Source organism: Lemur catta, chromosome 26 (assembly GCF_020740605.2).
Source record: "Lemur catta isolate mLemCat1 chromosome 26, mLemCat1.pri, whole genome shotgun sequence".
Lineage (NCBI taxonomy): Eukaryota > Metazoa > Chordata > Mammalia > Primates > Lemuridae > Lemur > Lemur catta.
Window position 1 is genome coordinate 8070028 of NC_059153.1, and position 22092 is coordinate 8092119.

Sequence of the window (22092 nt, forward strand, 5' to 3'; positions counted from 1 at the left end):
CTGTAATGTTTTATTGGGGAAACACAAAAATATTTTCATAAAACTACCAGAGATAACTGTGACATAACTATGAAAAAATGCAATGCCAAGTAGTAATGTACAAAAATTGATGAGTGGAAATGACAAAAGTATTACAGGTGCTTAGGAAATATAATTTATGCCAATACTGGTGGTCTGAAGTATTTTTCCTTCAAAAGGGATTCATACAAATTAAAAGGTACCACATTTCTTCAAGGAACACTCAGCATCATAAAAAAATATTTATTTCTAAATTAATTTATATACTTAATGTAATCTCAAAAATACTATCAGGGTTTTTTTCACAGTACTAGTCAATTAGAAAGTTTATTTGTGAGAATAAACAAATAAGGAGCCAGGAAAATCCTAAAAAATAGTGATGGAGAAGCTACCTTTACCAAGTGTAGAGTAGCACATGAATAAAAAGGCCAATGGAAAAAGAAATTCCATAAATAGACCAAAATCTATTTGGAAATTCAGTATATGACAAAGATGTCATTTTAATCAGGGAGAAAAAGGACTATTCTTTTATTGAAGTGAAATTCACATAATGGGAAAAGGACTTTTAGTAAATGGTGTTACAACACTGGATAGCCTGTGGATAAAGATAAAATTTGATGTGTTCCTCACTTTGCATATCAAGATAAACTTCAAACAGATGTAAAAAAAAATCAAAAATACAGGTACTAGAAAAACAAACATGAATTCCTTTATGATCTCAAAAAAGGTGGGTGTCTCAAAACCCAGAAGTAATGTATGCTAGGTATAAGGGATAGTGATTGCGAATGGGTAAGGAATTTCTTTATGGCATGATCAAAAATCTTCTGTAATTAGTGGTGATAACTGTACAACCTGGTCAATATACTAAATACCACTGACTTTTACATTTTAAAAGGATGATTTCTCTGGTGTATGAATTATAACTTAATTTTTAAAAAATTAAACAAAAACCCAGATACTGAAATACTGGGATTTGATTCTTTTACTAACTAAATCTGTGACCTTGAGCAAATCACTTCACTTTGCCCTTTATTTCTCCACCTGTGTGACTAGTTCAATAAAGCCTTCCTAAGAGGCATGATATCCATAATAAATTTAAGATGGATGAAAGACTATCCAATCAGATATGAATAAACATGCAGCTTGAGAGGAAAAAAGCTGACATAAGAAATTGAAAGAAAAACTTCTACTTTTAAAGTATGAACCATTCTCACAGTTCTCAATATATGATAATCTACTATCTATTATACCTTAAAAAGCTTATGTGTCAGAAACCCTAAGTGCTTTTCATGTATTGTATTATTTTCACAGCCCTCTAAGGTAAGCAGAGGTATCCTCATTTTAGAGATAACGGAAATAGACGACGAGAGGTTAAATGACCTAACCAATGTAAATACTCAAGCTAGGCTGGAAACTCTGATCTATGTCCCTTCAAGCAACAAACTCTTTGATCCAAAGTATAATAAGAATGAGAACGGACTAAAAATATAAAGTTCTAGGTCTGAATGATGTTTCTGTCACTTAATCATTCTGTGATCTTAGGCAAGTCAATGAACATTTGAGTTTTCTCAGTTATTAACAGAAAATATTAACTCTGGCCCTAGTTTACCTCATGGAATACAAAAAGGCATGAAAAAGCACAGAAATATGAATCTTGTGCAGATAGAAATAATTTCTTACTTTCTATTTATTTTTTATTTTTTGTGGATTGGAATCTTCTGCCAACTTCTAGCCTCTTCAGATGTAAAGGGAATCTTTTCATCTCTGCTTGTAAATTTTCATTGTGTATCCATGTGATCATATACAGATGTTTTTATTATATATATGCAAGCAGTTATAGATGAATCCTTTTATTTTAGTTGTACCCTTAAGAACATGAACAAAGTAGCATATAAAAATGGTCATTCTTGTTGCAAAAGTAGTGCTTTACTTTCTAAGAGTTTAATTTCAAACTGTTGAACTCTTCAACTTAATTTATCCATTCTTTCAACCACCTATCATCAAACATAACCTGAATACCTGTTATGTAGCAAGCATATTCTACTGTCTCTAAGGGCCCAGCCAACCCTTAAAAACTACCCGTTCATCTGCCCATCCTGAGCAAGTTGAGAGATTTAAAATTGGAGGATTAGGACTTAATCTCAATCAAAGCTTTTCCTCCCTCCCTTCAAACAAAAGAATTTTGAAGGTAGAAAATTATAAAAGATCACATTTAATTGCCCTTTTAAAATTTGTAACAGTATTAAATGCTAATGTTAACACTGGACATATTTAATTTGCATATATTCTGTAAATCTAAATAGTGAAAAAAATGAGCCATGCCCATTCGTTTGAATCCTGACTTTCCTTTATGTTAAGAGTTTTTGAAAATCAAAGTAAGAACTACTTCTCCAGGGATTAGGGGGTTGGGGGGCTAAACTCACAACTAATGGAGTGGTGAGCATTGTAGAGGAGAAGGGCGTGCCTCTAGTCCTCGCTTGGGTGAGGCAAAGTCATAAAATGTAACCAAAATGTTTGTACCCTCATAATATCCTGAAGTAAAAAGGATGATAAGTGATCACACCTAAGCTACAACTGTCAGCAGCAAATAGAAGCCCAAAGGAAGAACAGTCCTGCACATATGAATTTCCAAGGTCAAACACTTCCATATGCTCTTAAGTATTCAGCAGTTGAAATAAGTGACCTTATCAAAGACAAAAAAAAAAAAGAACTACTTTGTTTTAAAAAAGTTTTGTTGTTCTTTCAGCCTTCTTTTTCCATAGTATTAAGAAGTAAAATTTATTTAAATGCCTACCATATGATTAGAACTGCCGTAGACCTGTTGTATATACCATATTTCCCTTAAAGTGAGACACCATGGATCGTGTGATGCCGCATTATTTTTTTATCAATAAGAGAAGGTTCAAAATGCTGCCCAATGTGTTTTAAATAAATCATGAATGACAAGTAGCATTCCAACATCAGAAATGTTGAAATGTGAGAAAATGACCATCTTAGAATCTTTGAACTACAGTGTTATCTCTGATTCTTAAAATAAACCACAAAGTTGGTACAGTTGTATCATTTTACTTAATTCAAGTGTTGTCTTTGTTAAATAGCAGTAATAGTAATAGTGATAATATCTAACAATCATTGGGTTGCCATTTGCACTAGGAACAGTTCTAAATAACTTTGTATAGTTTCTTATTTTAGCATCACGCTGGTGTCTTGTGAGATAGCTGCTATTTTGGTCCCCATTTTATTGATAGGCTTTCTGTGCTTCAATTTCCCTAAGTGACAGCTAGTAAGTGACAACCTTTAAAGTAGGATTCAAACCCAAGTTGAACTGAATCCAAAGGCCAAGCCGGTTCTATTCCAGTAGGCTGCTCTTTCATTAATGTAGTGAGTAGTAAGAGCTAAAAAGTATTATACTTTCTTCACAGGAACATCAGATATTTGTTTTGAAGCCCAAGGAATCACATGCTATTTATTGTTCACAATTATGTGAATCATTGTATGTTTTGAGATAATGCACTACAATTTTCTAAAATGTCCTCTCACTTTCATAGGACTGCTCTACATTTTGCCTGTGCCATGGGCCGGGAAGAAGTGGTGAGACTCCTCATCAAGAGAAAGTGCAAACTTAACTTGTCTGACAACAAAAACAGGACAGCTCTGATGAAGGTATAGAGCAGCCGGGTATTTTAGCACGTAATGGATTTGACTTAAATACATAGAATAAAACTGAATGTATCTCCCTTAAGTATGAATCAGTGATCTGTTGAGAGTTTATGTTGAATTCCTAGAATTTTCTCTCTATTTCTTGTTCTAATACTGACAGGCCGTCCAGTGCCAGGAGGAGGAGTGTGTAACCGTACTGCTGGAGGCTCTGGCTAAGGTAGATCTTCAGGATACCTATGGCAACACTGCTCTTCACTATGCTGTTTCTCACCAGAATGTATCAATAGCAAAACAACTGCTCGCACGTGGTGCATCTATTGATCGCCGAAACAAGGTATAGATCAACCAACTTTATTTTCAAAATATTTGAAATGCATTTGTTTTAACATTGACACTTGTAACTGTCAGTTTTCCATATTTGAGATCTCAAGCATTCCCTGAATGAATATATTTTAAAATAACTTAATTGTCTAAGGTTTTGTTTGAAATATTGATTCTTTTAAAGAAGCATTAGCCGGTACGGCTTTCCTTTATGCACTTATGGTCAGTGTGTGTGACAACGCTGAATTTGTTAAAGGTAAAACTTGTTTATTCAAGAGTTTTTTTGAACCCAAGGGTTTTTTTCTGGGTAGTGTAAAGCAAGGCAGGAAGGTGAAATTTGCCCTGGCAGTAGGCTTTATCTTAAAACTCAAACAAAACTAACTCATTTTACAATAAACGGAAGTCTTGCTGCTACTGACAAGTTCCTTAAAAAAGCGATTTGTGTAAAAGTGATTTATCTCTCAGTGGCAAGATTTAAGAGGGACAAATGGAAAGGGAAAAGGAGACCAGTCATATACAGCCTAGTCTGGAAATTAGGTGATTGAGGGGAAATACCAAGAAGAGGGGTGTGTGTGTGTATGTGTGTGTGTGCGCGTGCACGCACATGCGTGCGTGTGCATGTGCGTGTTTGTTTCCAGTTTCTATGTTTAGAGCAAGTGATGTTCAGTTTTGAGACTAAGAATTCTCTTTTTGGGAAAGAGAATTAGTGAGTTGTAAACTTGCCTAGAGATGAGTTTCAGGAGGTCACTGGGGAAGCCAGATTGGCAGTAAATCGGTGTTGATGCACGGGGGAAGCCTTCAGATGGGGGAAGAATGAATAATTAACTGAGTCATTATCCTATTCTTGGAGAAACAGCCACTTAGACAAGAGTCTACTGGAATGCCTTGATGGGGAGGTGGGAGATAAGGAGCTTATAACTAGCACAGTCCAGTTGCATTTTGAGTATTTTAGTCCCTACTCTACCCGTATGCAGGAAAATTAAATGCAGTCTCCTGCTCTTTCCTGTTTTTGGCCAAGTCCCCAGTGATAACTGGAATTGGCCATTTGACTGAGAAATAACACCAAAGTGATTACCTGCTGCACTAGTTCTCAGCTAGAACTGTACACCACAGTGACGTTTGGAAATTTTTAAAAAATCTATAGGGTCTCCCCTGAAGATTTTGCTTTAGTAAATCTAATAAGGCCTGGACATGTATTTTTAAAAATATTTCCTCACAGCTGGGCAGAGTGGCACGTGTCTGTTCTCCCAGCCACATGGGAGGCTGAGGTGGGAGGATCACATGAGTGCAGGAGTTCGAGTTCAGCACAGGCAACATAGTGAGACCCTCTCTCTAAGAAAAATATTTTTTTTTACCTGAAGATTCTGAAACACTTTTGGTTTGAAACACTGGATAGATAAATATAAAGTATAAATTTCCATATTTCAAAACTTAAGAATTATCTCTGGAATATTTGGAGTTTGGTAAGTGCTGTGTCCTTCCAATCTCTCCTTTCCAATAATATTAGCCTGACATTTGTCTGTCTGTCTATACCTCTGTGGTTGTAAAATTAAAAGGAATATTATTGGTAATATCTATCAACATCCAGAATAACAGCCTTTTCCTTCTAACTGCCAATCATTCACTGCCATTCAGAGGGTCTTTAGAAATTTGCTTATGGGGAGCCTTTCAGTAAGTAGAGGTGGACTCTTTCTGGTGTTCGTGTCTCTTTGCTAGTGTTCAGATGGTTAGGTTGTATTATGGATTATGTCAGTATGTCTGTTGTGTTCATAGAGCTTGAGTATAATCAGGATGGCAGTTTAAAAGACTGAAAACTATGAAGTTCATAAGAATACAGATAGGAATTCATTTAACAATTTGGTTTCAGCAGTCCTAAGAACTGAGTAACCATTTGGTTAACAATCTGGGAAAATCAAGTATCAATAGATTGTAAATGAATAGGTGTTTGAAAAATTCTTGAAGTGAGTATTATGAGCGATAGTAGCAATTTTTATTACATGTTGGGCCTGATGTTTTGGCAAAACCTATGATGGTAAAGAAAGGAAAGCCTTTACCTATAAGTACTTGCTTTATGTACAACCATTTGGAAATGTCCATAGCAAATGTTCAAAACACAAAGGCTGTAGTCTAAATGCAGCCTGTAGGTAGGTTGAGTTTGCCTCCATAAATTGAGTCAACATGTGAAAGTTAGGAGACTTGCAGAAACCTGGATTTCAGGCTATTCTTAATGAAGCAAATCTGGTGCCTCTGGAGCCCATATTCCCATTTGGTAACTGTACAGAGGTTGCCCCTTTACAGGAGGTGTATGTTCTCCAGTTTGCTCCTGTGCCCCCCAGGGACTTGCCTCTGTAAGTATTTGAGGGTAGAACTCCTGTTTTATAGTACATTTTGATAAAGATTTGAAGGTTTTCATGAGAGTTTATACTTGTTCACACTACATAGTGCATATTATATATTAGTCCTTTAGTAATGGGGTTGAATGTTAGAATTTAGAAGTTTTCTTAAAAATCTCTTTTCTTTATGTATATGATAAATATTCAGCCTCCCATTAGAATGCCTCTAAGCCTTTTGAGGTTAATTGTAGTCATAGCTGGATAGGTTATCATGTTGCAGACCCAGTTATATCTTTCTCCTGAGCATTGTCCCTTGACAATGCAAGTGATTTAGGGGCTTGCATTATGATAGAAAAAATAATCCATATAGATCAGTATTAGAACTTTTATTGATAAGCCATTGTATTTTTATTTGTGACTTACATTTTTCCTAAGATAAAACATCATTGTATGTAGCAATTAAAATGGAAACCACAATAAAAATAGATTAAAATAAAGTAGATATGCATTACGGTCCCAGATTGTCATCATAGTTGAGAAGAAAATTTCAGACCGAACTAAGATATTATTAAACAGGAATCATCTTGTCATAGGAGAAGCCACATGCACCATTTAATAGTAAGGAATCCAAGCTGCTTTGAAGCCTATCTCTTTTAATTCAGAGCCTATTTCTTTAGTGATCCATTTGGAGCAGGAGTGCCTGCTGTTGGCACCTGGGTTCCTCACACCATTGAGGGAGGAGAATCAAGCGAGTTTGTGTCACCTGGAGGAAACCTCCACCTTTATTGGAAAGCTGTCAAAAGTGTATCCCTGAAGGTCTAATTCCTCACATGTTAATGTTCCACAGAAAATTATTGCCAAATAGGGATTAGGCAAAGTTCAAGAGATTTCTTTGGTACTGGTCATATAATGCACAGTTTTGTTAATATTTCTCTAAAGTAGATGGATGGCCATGGAATCTTTCTGTTGGGGTATAGTCCTTAACTTCTGGTAAAGTAGATATTCTTTGGAATGTTGTTTAAGAAACACTGTTGTGGAGATAACAATTTAGATCCTTAATTCAATAAAAATACTTAAAGCACTTACTACTGTGTCTTAGGGTTTGGGGATGTGGAGGTAAAAGATACAGCCCCTGCCCTCAAGAAGCTCTTGGTGTAGATGGGAAACAATAAAATAATGCCAGTGTACTGTGATAAATGCTGTGACAGAAGCAAAGATCCTTGCAGCCCATGAATGTTTGCAGTGACTGTGCAGATGGTGGGAGTTAATGTGGAGAGGCAGAGGAGGGGTGTTTCCAAGGGAGGGAGCAGCACATTCGGAAGGCACACAGGGGTGAGCAGGAAAGGAATACCTTGGGTTTCCTTTCTCTACTATATGTTTAGGTTCACAGGATCTTATATAAGATTTGTAATTCAGTTGAGAAATACGTAATTTTGTGAATGATGAAGTGTTCTTGGTATGTTACAGAGTCACCTCACACCACTTTTACTTGCTGTAAGTCGAAAAGAAGAGGAAATGGTGAAGTTTTTACTAGCGTTTGGAGCAAACATAAATGCAGTTGATAAGTGGAAAAGGTACAGTGGTCAGTTCTTTTTTTTTTTTTCCCAATAAACATGAGTATTATTCTAGAGCGTTTAACAGTCACTGATGTCAGAAGTATTACCTTAAGGAAAAGATTAACTTATAATTATTGGGATATAGTGAGAAGCATCAATACAAATGATCTGTTAGGTAGAAAAGGAATTATTTGGACCAGGCAACATAAAGAACAGTATATAGTAGGATTCCTTTGCTTTTATAATAGTGAGTGATGTTTATTATTTATAATCTGATGTTTTTAGTGATGTGACATTATATTAGCCAAAGGGGGTTCCTGTTACTTTTTACAGTCTTCTGAAGAGTGGAGTTTAACTTTTAGTTCATTTTCTGCTTTAATACTGAATTTCTTAATGCTTTTATAGCATTTTTTAAACACTGCTTCTTATATACCTCTTTTAAAATGCTCTATAGGAAACATAAATTGGAGTTGAAAGTCATTTTTGTCGTTTGGATGACTCTGCTTTAAGTTGCTTTCTTTGAAGAATATTGATGTTAGGTTAATCCCTAAAAGACGTGATTGCTGTTACCAGATAGTATGGGTTCATCAAGTGTTTTTCTTTTTCATTTCTGGTGGTACTTTGATGCTTTTCTTTTTAATTGTTATGGGCAAGGGAAGAAAGCTTAAATTGGACAAACTTTTCTTTTAATGAAGGCAAACCATATGTGGGTGACAAAGAGAAAAGAGAGAGGCTTTAGAGTCATACAGACGGTTTAATTCCTGGCTTCCTCACTCGCTAGGCTTATGATCTTGGGAACATGATTTATCACCATATATGGTTTCTGATATGAAAATAATAATAATAATATATCCTTTCAGGGTGGTTGTGCATAATACAATATATTATATCAGACTGAGGAAGACATAGAGAATTCCTCATTTAATTTTATGCCTACTTTAGAGAAGTGATCTCAGCAAAGAATTAGCAACTTCTACTGTCATATCCCTGTGCATCAGACAAGAGGCTTCCTTTTTGTCACTTCGTTTTAGCCTTGGTGCTAATTTACAAAGATGAATGCTTGAGTATCCAAGACGCTTAAGTTTGTTAGTACATGTAAATGGTTAATTCTGTACTAACAGTCAAGGTATTAAATGGGTAAAGCCTAACAACCTAGCCTTTGATGTAACTTTACTAAAGCTCTGAAGGTTGAAGTTATCTCTCTGTTATTTTAGAAATGCTTTCATGCTGGCAGAAGAATCTCAGTCATCACGTATACTCAGTCTTCTTCAGGACCATGTTGATAGGATGGCTTTAGGATGGAATCCAGACGACACTTTTGCTAGTGGTTTTAATAGGTAAGTGTTTCCATGAAAAGACTAGTTAACACTAAATGGAGGTTTAACATAATTAGAAGTATTATATCTTATACATAAGGTGAGTGAGATTTCATAATCTGGTTCAGGTAGTTTTGCAATGGCAGAGAGTTAGTCCACTTCATCAGCCAGAATTCAAAAAAAAGACTAACTAGTTAGAAGGACCAAAGGGTACAGCATTCTTTTTCCCATGACTTTTAAGAGCTTTATCCTAAGGCATGCCAATGTCGTACTTTCCACTCCATGTGTAACCTGTATTCCTGGGGAGAAAAATCATTGCACCTGTTTGATATTGCTAATTTGTTATTTGGGTCTTGAAATGGCCAATTTAGAAGAAAATCTTCCACTATCCTTTGGGCATTATGTCCTCTACCCTCCTGCTTGAATTTTTCAAGAAACGAAGGGTTTCCCTAAGTACAAGGAAGACAGTTCTAATTACAGGTTAGAAGGAGGGGAAAACTAGGTGTGAAGGCTCACGCCTATAATCCCAGCACTTTGGGAGGCTTAGGCAGGATGATTACTTGAGGCTAGGTGTTCAAGAACAGCCTGGGTGGCATAGGTAGACCCCATCTCTTAAAAAAAAAAAAATAGGCATTGGGTGGTGGTGCCTGCCTGTATTCCTAGGTAGTCAAGGGGCTGAGGCAGGAGGATCACTTAATCCCAGGAGTTTGAAGCACCAGTAAGCTATGATTGTGCCACTGCATCCCACCTTGGGTGACAGAGTGAGAACATGTCTCTAAACAATTTGGTAAAATCTAAAAAAAGGAAGGGAATTAAAGGACCTTTCAATCATTCTGTCGGTTCTGGTGCTGCCTTATGCTATTGAGACTGGTCCTGCAGTCTGGGAAGGATTGACCTTTGCTACCAGGGTGCCCGCACTGACCCAGATCCCGCAGTCTTCATGGTGATACGTACTTAGATTTCAAAGTTATTTTTTTTAGATCACATTCAAATGCTTAATTGCTCAGCCATCATTCCCAAAACACCAGTACTCTGCTCTGGCAGTCGGGCCTCATAGCTTTAGCCACACACATAGTGAGCAAGTTGACCTTTCCTTCACACTCAGAACTGTCTGTGGAGTACTCATGTTAGGCTAGACTTAGCCTAGACCTTTGAGCAAGGTCTCAAAGGTAATGGTCAGTTACCCTTTGAGGCCTTTGTCTGTCTTTTCTACAGCAAGTAGTAGTTGGGATTGTTCTAAAGTTCAGAGAGGTTCAAATAATGTTACAGGAAGAGATGAGAATTTCCCTACTTCTTTGCTACCACATCTGTATCCTGAGGGCCCTTTCTATCCCATGTAGCACCTTTTCTTAGGTAGTAGAAGTTCCCATATTGTCCTTCCCCAGAGTAGTGGTCACCAACTCACAGTTGGCCTGGCAAGTGACCTGTTTACTGTTAGCAATGAAAACCTCCCAAGCCACTTGCGTGTGTGTGTCATGTTCTAAAATTATTTTCAGATTCTTCCTAGCAAGAAAGCCATTCAACAGAATTCTCTGAATCTAAAGTAGAATAGTTGAATTTAGCAGAGCCAAGCTTCATCCATGAGTCTTCAGTATCCACAAAGAAAAGTAGGGCTTTGTGTTTGCTCCGGCAGCATATACACTAAAATTGGAACCCTGCAGAGAAGATTAGCATGGTCCCTGCCCAAGGTAGACATGAACATCGGTGAAGCATTCCGTGTTTTATCCAGTCCCTGAAACATCATTGGCCCATTTGCTGACTAGCTCCAAGGTAACAGTGTGTGTCAAGGCAAAAACAGGTGACACCCAATATTAAAATTGTGTTGGGACTTTCAGTACAGAGATAGGCCCATAATATGATCTATGAAATGCAAATGGAGCTCAGTAGTGTGGAATGTTGTGTGCAAATATGTTGTTAGTAGTCAGAAATGAGAAAATGTCAACTTGCATTGCCTTTGTTCAACTTAAATAAAAATAGGGTTTTGCCTTCCACATCAGTTGGAGACGGGCATGGAGATTAAGCATCATTCCAGCAAAGATCTGCTGATTCAGAGTTTGAGCAGGTAGGGGAGGAACAGTAGTAGTCCAAGTTAGGTTATGACATCCATTAATTTTCTGCCCTTGCTGTGATTAAGTAGCTCAGTAACAGTGGACAATTATGTTATCCCATTTACTGAAGTAATATTTATAATAAATTTTGTTAAAATTATGAAACCGATGAGATTCCCTGAATTGCAAGCCACAAACAGTAGAACAAGTAATAAACAAGGGTGGGGCTTAGTAACATTTTTGAAAACTGTATCATTTGAGTATTAGTACCTATGGAAAAATACAATTGTGTTTTGTTTGGGATTCCAAAATCATTTCAGCCATAAAGTTCAAGGACAAATTATTCCATTGATTCCCTATCTTTCTGAGCCTTGTAAAACTGTTCTCTCATTAAATGTTGTTTTAGAACCCAGTGAACTAAGGCAGTAAAATCCTTAGTTTTAGAAGGCAATGAGCCTGAGAGAAGCAACTTGTCCAAGAACAAATAGCCATTGCTTACAGAGAGCTAGGACTTCTTCTGAGTTCAGGACACGGTGCATCATGTCAAGGGACCTCTGGTTAATTCACTGCTCTATACTCCCTTCATGAGTACTTCGCCTTACTTTTCTTCTTTAACTAGAAGCTTAATAAGAAGTTTGTTGAGCTTACAAACTTGAGGTATATGGGATAATTAAAGATCTGTTATTATAATAGCTCTGATATTGTCTGAAATACTCTTCAGAATTTAATTTATTCGGTAAATGATTTTCATGTCAGTATTAAAATAGTAATTTTATTCATTACATTTTTAGAAATAGAATTCCCCAAGAAATTTCACAAGATAAAGAAGAAAAGATTCTGGAAAATCCTTCTCAAATTAGCAATCCAGGTAAGCCTTCTGACAGTGACTGCCTCTTTGGTGGGCGTACAATAGATACATAAGTAGGAATAGTGAAGTTTTGAGTATAAAGGAGGAGTTTAAAAGGTCAATGTGTAAACTGCATGCATATTTCTTCTTGAATGTTTTTTAGTAGTCTAGAATGCGGAGTTACTTTAAGTTAGGCGTACGTCATTTATTATCTCAAACAATATTGTCTGGAAAGAAATCATTTATTTAATTTTGGTCCCTAAAATGCTGTTTGATATTTTTGGCTAAATAAGAAAGAAGATTTTTAAGTTAGTATATTCCGTTTCCAGTCACATTATAATGAATTGCACTTGGTATAAAAATGCATCTTCTATTTAATTTTTATAATAAATGGTTTGCATTTAGTGAACAGTAGTTACAGTTGACCTTGAACCATGGGAGGGTTAGGGACGTCAATCCCCTTTCATCCGAAAATCTGTGTATAACATTTTACTTTGCTAAAGTTTACTTACAGCCTACTGTGGACTGGAAGCCTTGTGATAACATAAATAGCCAATTAACACATGGGTTGTATGTCATATGTGTTCTATATTGTATTCTCACAATTAGGTAAGCTAGTGAAAAGCCACTGTTATGAAGAAAATCATAAGGAAGAAAAAATACATTTCCTATTCATGAACTGGAAGTGGATCATCATAAAGGTCTTTATCCTCTTTATCTTCACATTGACTAGGCTGATAAAGAGGAGGGGGAATAGGAGAGGTTGGTCCAGCTGTGTCTGGGTGACAGAGCAGAAGAAAATCTGCATCTAAGTGGACCCCTGCAGTTCAAACACCTGTTGTCAAAGGGAGACTATGTATTTGTATTACATAGTGATTTGTGTCACAGAAAAGTAACTATTTTTAAAACCGAGAACTCAAAAATACCTTTGTGATAGCATGAACAAATGACAATATTAACTGCAAATTGTGGCCAGTGTGCAGCAATACTAATAGGAGAATATTATTTTATGTATTTATTTTTGGAGACAAGGTCTCACTCACTCTGTTGCCCAGGCTAGAGTGCAGGGCCTAGAGTGCAGTCAGTGCAGTAGGATCATCATAGCTCACTGTAACCTCAGACTCCAGGGCTCAAATGATCCTCCTGCCTCAGCCTCCCGAGTAGCTGGAACTACAGGTGCATGGGACCAAGCCCAGCTTATTTTTAAATTTTTTTTGCAGAGATGGTTTCTTTCTTTTTTTGAGAGAGAGAGAGACTCACTTTGTTTCCCAGGCTAGAGTGCCATGGCATCAGCCTATCTCACAGCAATCTCAAACTGCTGGCCTCAAGCAATCTTCCTGCCTCAGCCTCCTGAGTAGCTGGGACTACAGGTGCTTGCCACTGCACCCAACTACTTTTTTCATTCTATTTTTAGTTTGCTGGCTAATTTTTTCTATTTTTAGTAGAGATGGGGTCTGACTCTTGCTCAGACTGGTCTGGAACTCTTGCCCTCAAGGATCCTCCTGCCTCAGCCTCCTATAGTGCTAGGATTACAAGCATCATGGGCCACCATACCAAGCCAGTGGATTATTTTATAAAGATACCTGTTGAATGAAGATGTCAGAAAAGCAATTCTTTGTTGAGAAGTACAGATTATGTTAGAAATCCGTATACCAACAAGGTCTCACTATTATTGAATTCATTCCCCATAGGTTAAAACCAAATGATATATATTTACTTCACTAGAACGAGATGTGTTCTCCTATCTGCTGGATAATTGTCATGATAACAGTGACTTTGTGTCCCTTAGCCAAATGATTTTCCTAAGAAATATTCCAGTAGCCCAACCGTGGGCTAAACCAATAATAATAAAAGTAGAGAAGTATTTCACAATAACAAAAATGCTACTGTGCTACCTAGGTGGGACACCTACATCCTTGTACAATCTGAGGTATATGAGGGCACCTTTAATGTAGTATATATTCATCAAAGAAATTCCATAATTTAGGTATTGTAAGTAGTAGGAGACAAAGGTCGAGTAGGCATAGTTTTTGTCTTTGAGGTGCTTGTGATAAGCTAGACCTGTTCCTGTTTAACTTCTGTGTTTCTTCAACGGGACTGTCAAACCATTTTTATTCATCGTATTCACTTGCCCACCTCACAAATAGCTATGAAATGTCTTTTGGGTGATAAGTATTGTTCCGATGTAACTAAACATGTACATTTTACAAATACAGTCAGGAACTTATTTTTATTGTTACTTATATTATTTACTACTTTATTCAGTGGTTACTGGGTGCCAGATGCCCTCTGGGAGCTTATTAATATAATCATCATTTACCTTGTGCTTATCGTGTTAAATGTGTGCCAGACACTTTAAGTCTATCATGCAGAATTAATTCTTTAGACATTGACTAGGATTGAAGGTAAGCAAGGCAGAGTGAGTAGAAGTTTACCAGGTAAAGAGGCAGAAAGATGGTGCTTGGCAGAAGGAACACCTAGCAGGATTGCACATGAGGTCCAAGAACAGCAAGTGCAAAAGCTGAGACTCATGGGTCAGATTTGCAAGGTTTTCCAGCAGTTCCATTTTCCTGGGAGTCACAGGATTAGAATTGAGTATGAGGGCATTGTGGTTATGGTGTAAAGCAGGGATGGTCAAGCTTTCTCTGTAAAGGGTTGAGGTAGTACACCTTTTAGGCCAGGTGGTCTCAGTCATATCTATTCAACCCTGCCATTGTAGTATGAAAGCAGTCATAGATAAGAGGTAAGCAAATAGACATGACTGTGCTCCGACGAAGCTTGGTTTAAATAACCGTGTGGCAGGGTAGATGTGGCCTGTGGCCTGTAGTTTGCTGACCCCCCATGTAGAAGGTAGATGGAAGGTTACCATCTAATGAGACTGGAGGACAAGAGAAGGAAGCTTTTACAATAGTCAAAGTTGTAGTTTCCTTGTCACACAAAGCTTGGATTAGTAGCAATCTAGTGGTTACCCATCCACAGCGAAGGAAATAGTTAGGAAGGTCAGTTTATTCATTTTAAGACGTTGTTCTTTTTCTTGCCTTTTCCTTTTTTTACTTATTATTTTTTTAAATTTAAGAAGTAATGATAATAGTTGGTGGGTTTTTCCCCCTGTGAGAGCCAGAAGTTAAGAGTCCATGCTGAATCTTGAAATAAAACCTTGGTGGTAGACATGTAAAGAGGAGTTAGAAGAGAAAGACAGTTCATATGATTTAGTGGTTACTGAATGTTCAAATTTAAGGGCAGAGAGAAATCTCAGCTGTCTGACTCACAGGTTTCCAGGTTATGCAGTCACGTTTAAATTGGACACGAGGAAAGAGTAGCAAACTGTCAGGTGTATAGAGAAGAGCAGCAGGTCAACAGGGAAGATTAACTGTTTTCTATCCATGTTGAGTTTAACGGGATATTCCTGTGGGATATTTTCAGTTGGTAATTGGATGATAGGCATTTCTACCAGGAGATGGGACCCTGAGGTTGGAGTCACAGACTTGGAATACTGTTACTGTAATTACCAAAGTCATAGATCTGAATGAGCTTCTCCTTGATAGGGAAGATGTAGAATGAGAAGGCGGCCAGTGCCAAAACCCTTGGCGCATCCACGTTTCCCAAAAGAAAAGGAGTCAGCAAAGAAGACTGAGCAGTGGGTAGAGAAATGTCGGAGAGGAATCAGAGCAAGTTATGTTGTAAAGATTTTTTAAAACATGAGAATTTCAAGTAGGAGACTATAAATTCTGACAAGTAAGATTACTAAAGCGAGTTGGAGTGAACTTTCTCATGTGTGGTGGTTCCCTTTTCAAAACAACAATTTTAAAATTGTAAGGTCTACTTTGTATGTGACTCGTACTTGTGGTGTCCAGATGTGGAAGGACACATCTTTAAGATGCTACCTAAAAGTTTTGTAACTGCAGCAGGTATCCACATAGGGTCAGGAAAATTGTCTAGACTGGTGAGTCCAATGTGCCAATATTACTCCAAAATTGTTAAAACCTGAAGATCACCTGTAAGGGGAAGTGGTGTCTCTCTTATCTGCTTGTTGTGGAAATGCTTGCTTTATACTCACGGCTTTGATGAGCTCTTGTGCACGCATTCTGAAACAAAACCTGGCAGCAACACTGGAAGCCACTGTGGAACACACATACCCTCCCTCTGACGTGGAATCATAACACAGCCATTTTGGGACTGGGTTTCAAATTTTGGTCAGCAATGGATTACAGACCTGCAAGTTGGAGAAACTGACATCGTTTAAATACTATACTGCAGAAAACTGAAAGAATATATGGAGGAAACTGTAAGGGGATATGCTGAATATACTGGTTCTCAGTACTTGGGGAATTCTGGGGACTTCAGTAGAAAAGTCAGTACCTGAAAGTCTTCACTAGTGCAGTTCTCCTTCCATTTGCCTTCTTCTGATATCTCTGCTTTTCCTGCTTTCTTTTTAATTTCATCTCCAACGAGAAAATAGTGTGAGAACATATTACTAACATGTGTATGTCTTACAAGTGTTTATTATTTCCTTTGAAGACAGTTGGCTACTTGTCCTAAAGTGTACCTGGTATTCTCTTAGATTCTAACGGCAAATGTCTGTACCACAATGACAGTGTCACTGATGGTGGGCTGCCAAGATTTTAGGTGTCTTCTGGGTTGTCAAATACTATGTGTTCTATCTGGCATAGTTTTCATGTGAAATGCTTTCCTGGTATTATATTTGTTCAGAAGTTGCTAATCTGTGATTTAACTAGAATACTTGGTGGCTTGGATCACAACACTTTTAACCTTCTATCTATATCTATATCTATATCTGTCTATCTATCTGTCTGTATGATAAACCCCCATTACCCTCGAAATAACTTGGAGGTCCTAGTGGTCCTTAATGGTCACAACCATCTGTCTTGGAGCAGTGCATAACTCTTCCTATGCTTCGGAGGCAACTGTATGCACTTTTTGACTTGTTCTTTCAAGAGCCTCCTTTAGTAGGTGAACAGTGTTTTTAGTTTCAGAAGAAATGAACAGAAATCTTAGAAACGAATAAGAGGAGCTTGTGATCAGCAATACAGTATCTTAGCATATCCAATGATTTTATGTGATCATAGCGCACTGCAGGGTTAAAGTGTCAGCCTCAAGCAATACGCTCACTTCAGCCTCCTAATTACCTTGGGATTATAGGCCAGCATGCTATCGTAGGCTTTTAATGTTCCATAATTTTATATGGTTGATTTAAAATATATTTTACTTTTTTCTTTAGTAGTGGATGAGATTGCTGGAGACCCCGTGTTCAGGTAGGATCTTACATATTTTTTAAAAATTATGTGTTCACTAAGGGAATACAAAGCAAAGAAACTAATATTTGATGAGTGTTCTACTATGAGCTAGATGCCATATCATGTACTTAACATTGATCATCTCATATAATCTCCACAAATACTTGCAAAGTACTTGTGCTATTCCTGTTTAGGAATTAGGCTACTGTGGTTCTGAAGTTGACTAATTGTCCCATGATCCCATAGCGAACAAGTAGCTGACCCATGATTTGACAATAAACCTGCCTGGCTCCCAAATCCCTACTTCTTCCCCTGAGCATATGATAAAGAACTGTGCAGCACTGGGATCCAGGTACAGGTCCAACTGAGATCGATGCAGAAAGTCAGATTTAGTTATTCGTTAACTCTCCTCAAAAGTGTTCCTTAGAAGCCTGGTTAGTCAACAGCTTGTCCTGATATGTTCAACAATTGCAGTGGTCATTGTTTTCACCATCAAAAGTTTGAGGGCAGATCTCACTTTGCCGTGGCCACAGGACCATAGGTTTAACATAAGCAAGACCAAGCAAGTCCTAGAAGGAGTTAATTTCCTGTAAGTGAAGGATGTCTACAGGTATGCCATGTTTTGTTAATTACAGTTAGCGTCTATTTAGAGGATTTTTCTGATTGATCTTTCTACTTACTGACTTCCCAGTAAGTAGACAGTAAGACTATCCTCAGCTACTGCACATGCCTAGTTCATGAAGATTTTTCTTTTTTCCTAGCATCTTTTTTCTTCTTCTGTGACTTTTCCCTAATCTTGTCTTGATTTTGTTTTCTTTCTTCTCTGCCTTTTTTGGTATTTCTTTTGTTGTGTTTTTTTTCCTTTCCATTCTGCCAGCTAAGTCTTGCACATTTTCCTATAGAGGAAATCCAAAGCACACAGAATTTCAGGATTTTAAGCAATCTTAAGAGACCAAGCAAAGTATTCTCTAGGAATTCCACCTGTGCTTAACATCCTGCCCTAGTAATTGCTCAGGTGGAGAACCTGAAAGTCAAAGAGATTAAAGTGACTCATTTGGAGATAGTGAGTGTTAGAACTCAGGTTTCTTAATCGAAAGCCCAGTACTCTTCCTTGTTTATCATCCTGTAGGTGAGTGTTTTAATAATAGACACTAGGTGTGGGTCTAGTGAAGCCAACGGAAAAGGATAAGAATGGAATTAGCTGATGAACTCAGTGTTAGTGGATATGAATGGAATTAGCAGGCGAACGCCAAGTTTGAAGAGAAACAACACTGGGTTGTATAGGAATAAGCGTTTTAGAAAAGAAATCAGAATATTGGAGTATCTGAGAAGTTTGATAAAGATGAATCATAGGAATGAAGGACACAGGGTGTCGGGAGTTACCTGGAAGAGTGTCTTAAAATAGAGGACTCAAAGGGAGTCCTGAAGAGCTTGCTGTTTTTTTGTTTAATTGGAGGAACTGACAGATTTGGAGGTTGCTATTGAAAGATGTTTGAAGAATTTTGGAAGAATCTGTAGAGCAGATCAGAATGTGGTATGATCTGCCACCACCTCAAGTTACAGAGGACTGGCTGAGAGCCCCTCGATTCCTAGGGTCTGGAAGTTCCTGAAAGACAGATGTGTGTCCCAGGTCCGGTGTCTCCGCCACCTCTTTTCCCAATTCACTGATGTCCTTCCCATGTACATGTAGGGAAGGCAGGAGTGGGAATGGCTGGGAGATCCCTCATGGAGCTTCAGTTGGGTAGTTTGTAACATGTCTCTGCTAGGAGAGTGTGACTGAGCGTCCCTTTCACTTGTTTTCTAGGAGCAGGGAAATAGAGATCTCCTGCTCTTGGTCACTTGGGCCCATCCTTTCAGGAATCTGTGCTTTCTTAGGCTGAATATTTAGAGGTTGGAGACTGCCATGGAGCCCTGCAGAAGAGGGAGGGATCTGGAAGTGGGAGCCCATAGGAAGGAAGACGTTTAGATAATACTATGGGAAATAGAAGTACAATTTCCAGGATTCTGTTTTTCCAGGAGTCTCTCTGCTTGGGTATCTGAGTGCCTGTGAATCCTTTGGGCATTATGTCCTCTACCCTCCTGCTTGAATTTTTCAAGAAAGGAAGGGTTTCCCTAAGTACAAGGAAGAGAGTTCTAATTACAGGTTAGAAGGAGGGGAAAACTAGGTGTGAAGGCTCACGCCTATAATCCCAGCACTTTGGGAGGCTTAGGCAGGATGATTACTTGAGGCTAGGTGTTCAAGAACAGCCTGGGTGGCACAGGTAGACCCCATCTCTTAAAAAAAAAAATAGGCATTGGGTGGTGGTGCCTGCCTGCATTCCTAGGTAGTCAAGGGGCTGAGGCAGGAGGATCACTTAATCCCAGGAGTTTGAAGCACCAGTAAGCTATGGTTGTGCCACTGCATCCCAGCTTGGGTGACAGAGTGAGACCATGTCTCTAAACAATTTGGTAAAATCTAAAAAACGGAAGGGAATTAAAGGACCTTTCAATCATTCTGTCGGTTCTGGTGCTGCCTTGTTGCTATTGAGACTGGTCCTGCAGTCTGGGAAGGATTGACCTTTGCTACCAGGGTGCCCTAACTGACCCAGATCCCGCAGTCCTCATGGTGATACGTACTTAGATTTCAAAGTTATTTTTTTTAGATCACATTCAAATGCTTAATTGCTCAGCCATCATTCCCAAAACACCAGTACTCTGCTCTGGCAGTCGGGCCTCATAGCTTTAGCCACACACATAGAGAGCAAGTTGACCTTTCCTTCACACTCAGAACTGTCTGTGGAGTACTCATGTTAGCCTAGACTTAGCCTAGACCTTTGAGCAAGGTCTCAAAGGTAATGGTCAGTTACCCTTTGAGGCCTTTGTCTGTCTTTTCTACAGCAAGTAGTAGTTGGGATTGTTCTAAAGTTCAGAGAGGTTCAAATAATGTTACAGGAAGAGATGAGAATTTCCCTACTTCTTTGCTACCACATCTGTATCCTGAGGGCCCTTTCTATCCCGTGTAGCACCTTTTCTTAGGTAGCAGACGTTCCCATATTGTCCTTCCCCAGAGTAGTGGTCACCAACTCACAGTTGGCCTGGCAAGTGACCTGTTTACTGTTAGCAATGAAAACCTCCCAAGCCACTTGCGTGTGTGTGTCATGTTCTAAAATTATTTTCAGATTCTTCCTAGCAAGAAAGCCATTCAACAGAATTCTCTGAATCTAAAGTAGAATAGTTGAATTTAACAGAGCCAAGCTTCATCCATGAGTCTTCAGTATCCACAAAGAAAAGTAGGGCTTTGTGTTTGCTCCGGCAGCATATACACTAAAATTGGAACCCTGCAGAGAAGATTAGCATGGTCCCTGCCCAAGGTAGACATGAACATCGGTGAAGCATTCCGTGTTTTATCCAGTCCCTGAAACATCATTGGCCCATTTGCTGACTAGCTCCAAGGTAACAGTGTGTGTCAAGGCAAAAACAGGTGACACCCAATATTAAAATTGTGTTGGGACTTTCAGTACAGAGATAGGCCCATAATATGATCTATGAAATGTCAATGGAGCTCAGTAGTGTGGAATGTTGTGTGCAAATATGTTGTTAGTAGTCAGAAATGAGAAAATGTCAACTTGCATTGCCTTTGTTCAACTTAAATAAAAATAGGGTTTTGCCTTCCACGTCAGTTGGAGACGGGCATGGAGATTAAGCATCATTCCAGCAAAGATCTGCTGATTCAGAGTTTGAGCAGGTAGGGGAGGAACAGTAGAAGTCCAAGTTAGGTTATGACATCCATTAATTTTCTGCCCTTGCTGTGATTAAGTAGCTCAGTAACAGTGGACAATTATGTTATCCCATTTACTGAAGTAATATTTATAATAAATTTTGTTAAAATTATGAAACCGATGAGATTCCCTGAATTGCAAGCCACAAACAGTAGAACAAGTAATAAACAAGGGTGGGGCTTAGTAACATTTTTGAAAACTGTATCATTTGAGTATTAGTACCTATGGAAAAATACAATTGTGTTTTGTTTGGGATTCCAAAATCATTTCAGCCATAAAGTTCAAGGACAAATTATTCCATTGATTCCCTATCTTTCTGAGCCTTGTAAAACTGTTCTCTCATTAAATGTTGTTTTAGAACCCAGTGAACTAAGGCAGTAAAATCCTTAGTTTTAGAAGGCAATGAGCCTGAGAGAAGCAACTTGTCCAAGAACAAATAGCCATTGCTTACAGAGAGCTAGGACTTCTTCTGAGTTCAGGACACGGTGCATCATGTCAAGGGACCTCTGGTTAATTCACTGCTCTATACTCCCTTCATGAGTACTTCGCCTTACTTTTCTTCTTTAACTAGAAGCTTAATAAGAAGTTTGTTGAGCTTACAAACTTGAGGTATATGGGATAATTAAAGATCTGTTATTATAATAGCTCTGATATTGTCTGAAATACTCTTCAGAATTTAATTTATTCGGTAAATGATTTTCATGTCAGTATTAAAATAGTAATTTTATTCATTACATTTTTAGAAATAGAATTCCCCAAGAAATTTCACAAGATAAAGAAGAAAAGATTCTGGAAAATCCTTCTCAAATTAGCAATCCAGGTAAGCCTTCTGACAGTGACTGCCTCTTTGGTGGGCGTACAATAGATACATAAGTAGGAATAGTGAAGTTTTGAGTATAAAGGAGGAGTTTAAAAGGTCAATGTGTAAACTGCATGCATATTTCTTCTTGAATGTTTTTTAGTAGTCTAGAATGCGGAGT

The 22092-nt window shown here is 38.1% G+C and overlaps 1 long non-coding RNA gene and 2 other non-coding genes across 3 annotated transcripts; all 3 read left to right on the plus strand.

Moving 5' to 3' along the window:
• Positions 1-9186: 9186 nt before the first annotated feature.
• On the plus strand, positions 9187-17352 carry LOC123627654. Its single transcript, XR_006731397.1, has 3 exons — positions 9187-9225; positions 12044-12120; positions 17339-17352. It is a non-coding gene; the product is annotated as an uncharacterized LOC123627654 (long non-coding RNA).
• On the plus strand, positions 10822-10928 carry LOC123627784. Its single transcript, XR_006731493.1, has one exon. It is a non-coding gene; the product is annotated as a U6 spliceosomal RNA (small nuclear RNA).
• Positions 17353-20633: 3281 nt separating the features above from the next.
• Positions 20634-20740, plus strand: LOC123627785. Its single transcript, XR_006731494.1, has one exon. It is a non-coding gene; the product is annotated as a U6 spliceosomal RNA (small nuclear RNA).
• Positions 20741-22092: the final 1352 nt, after the last annotated feature.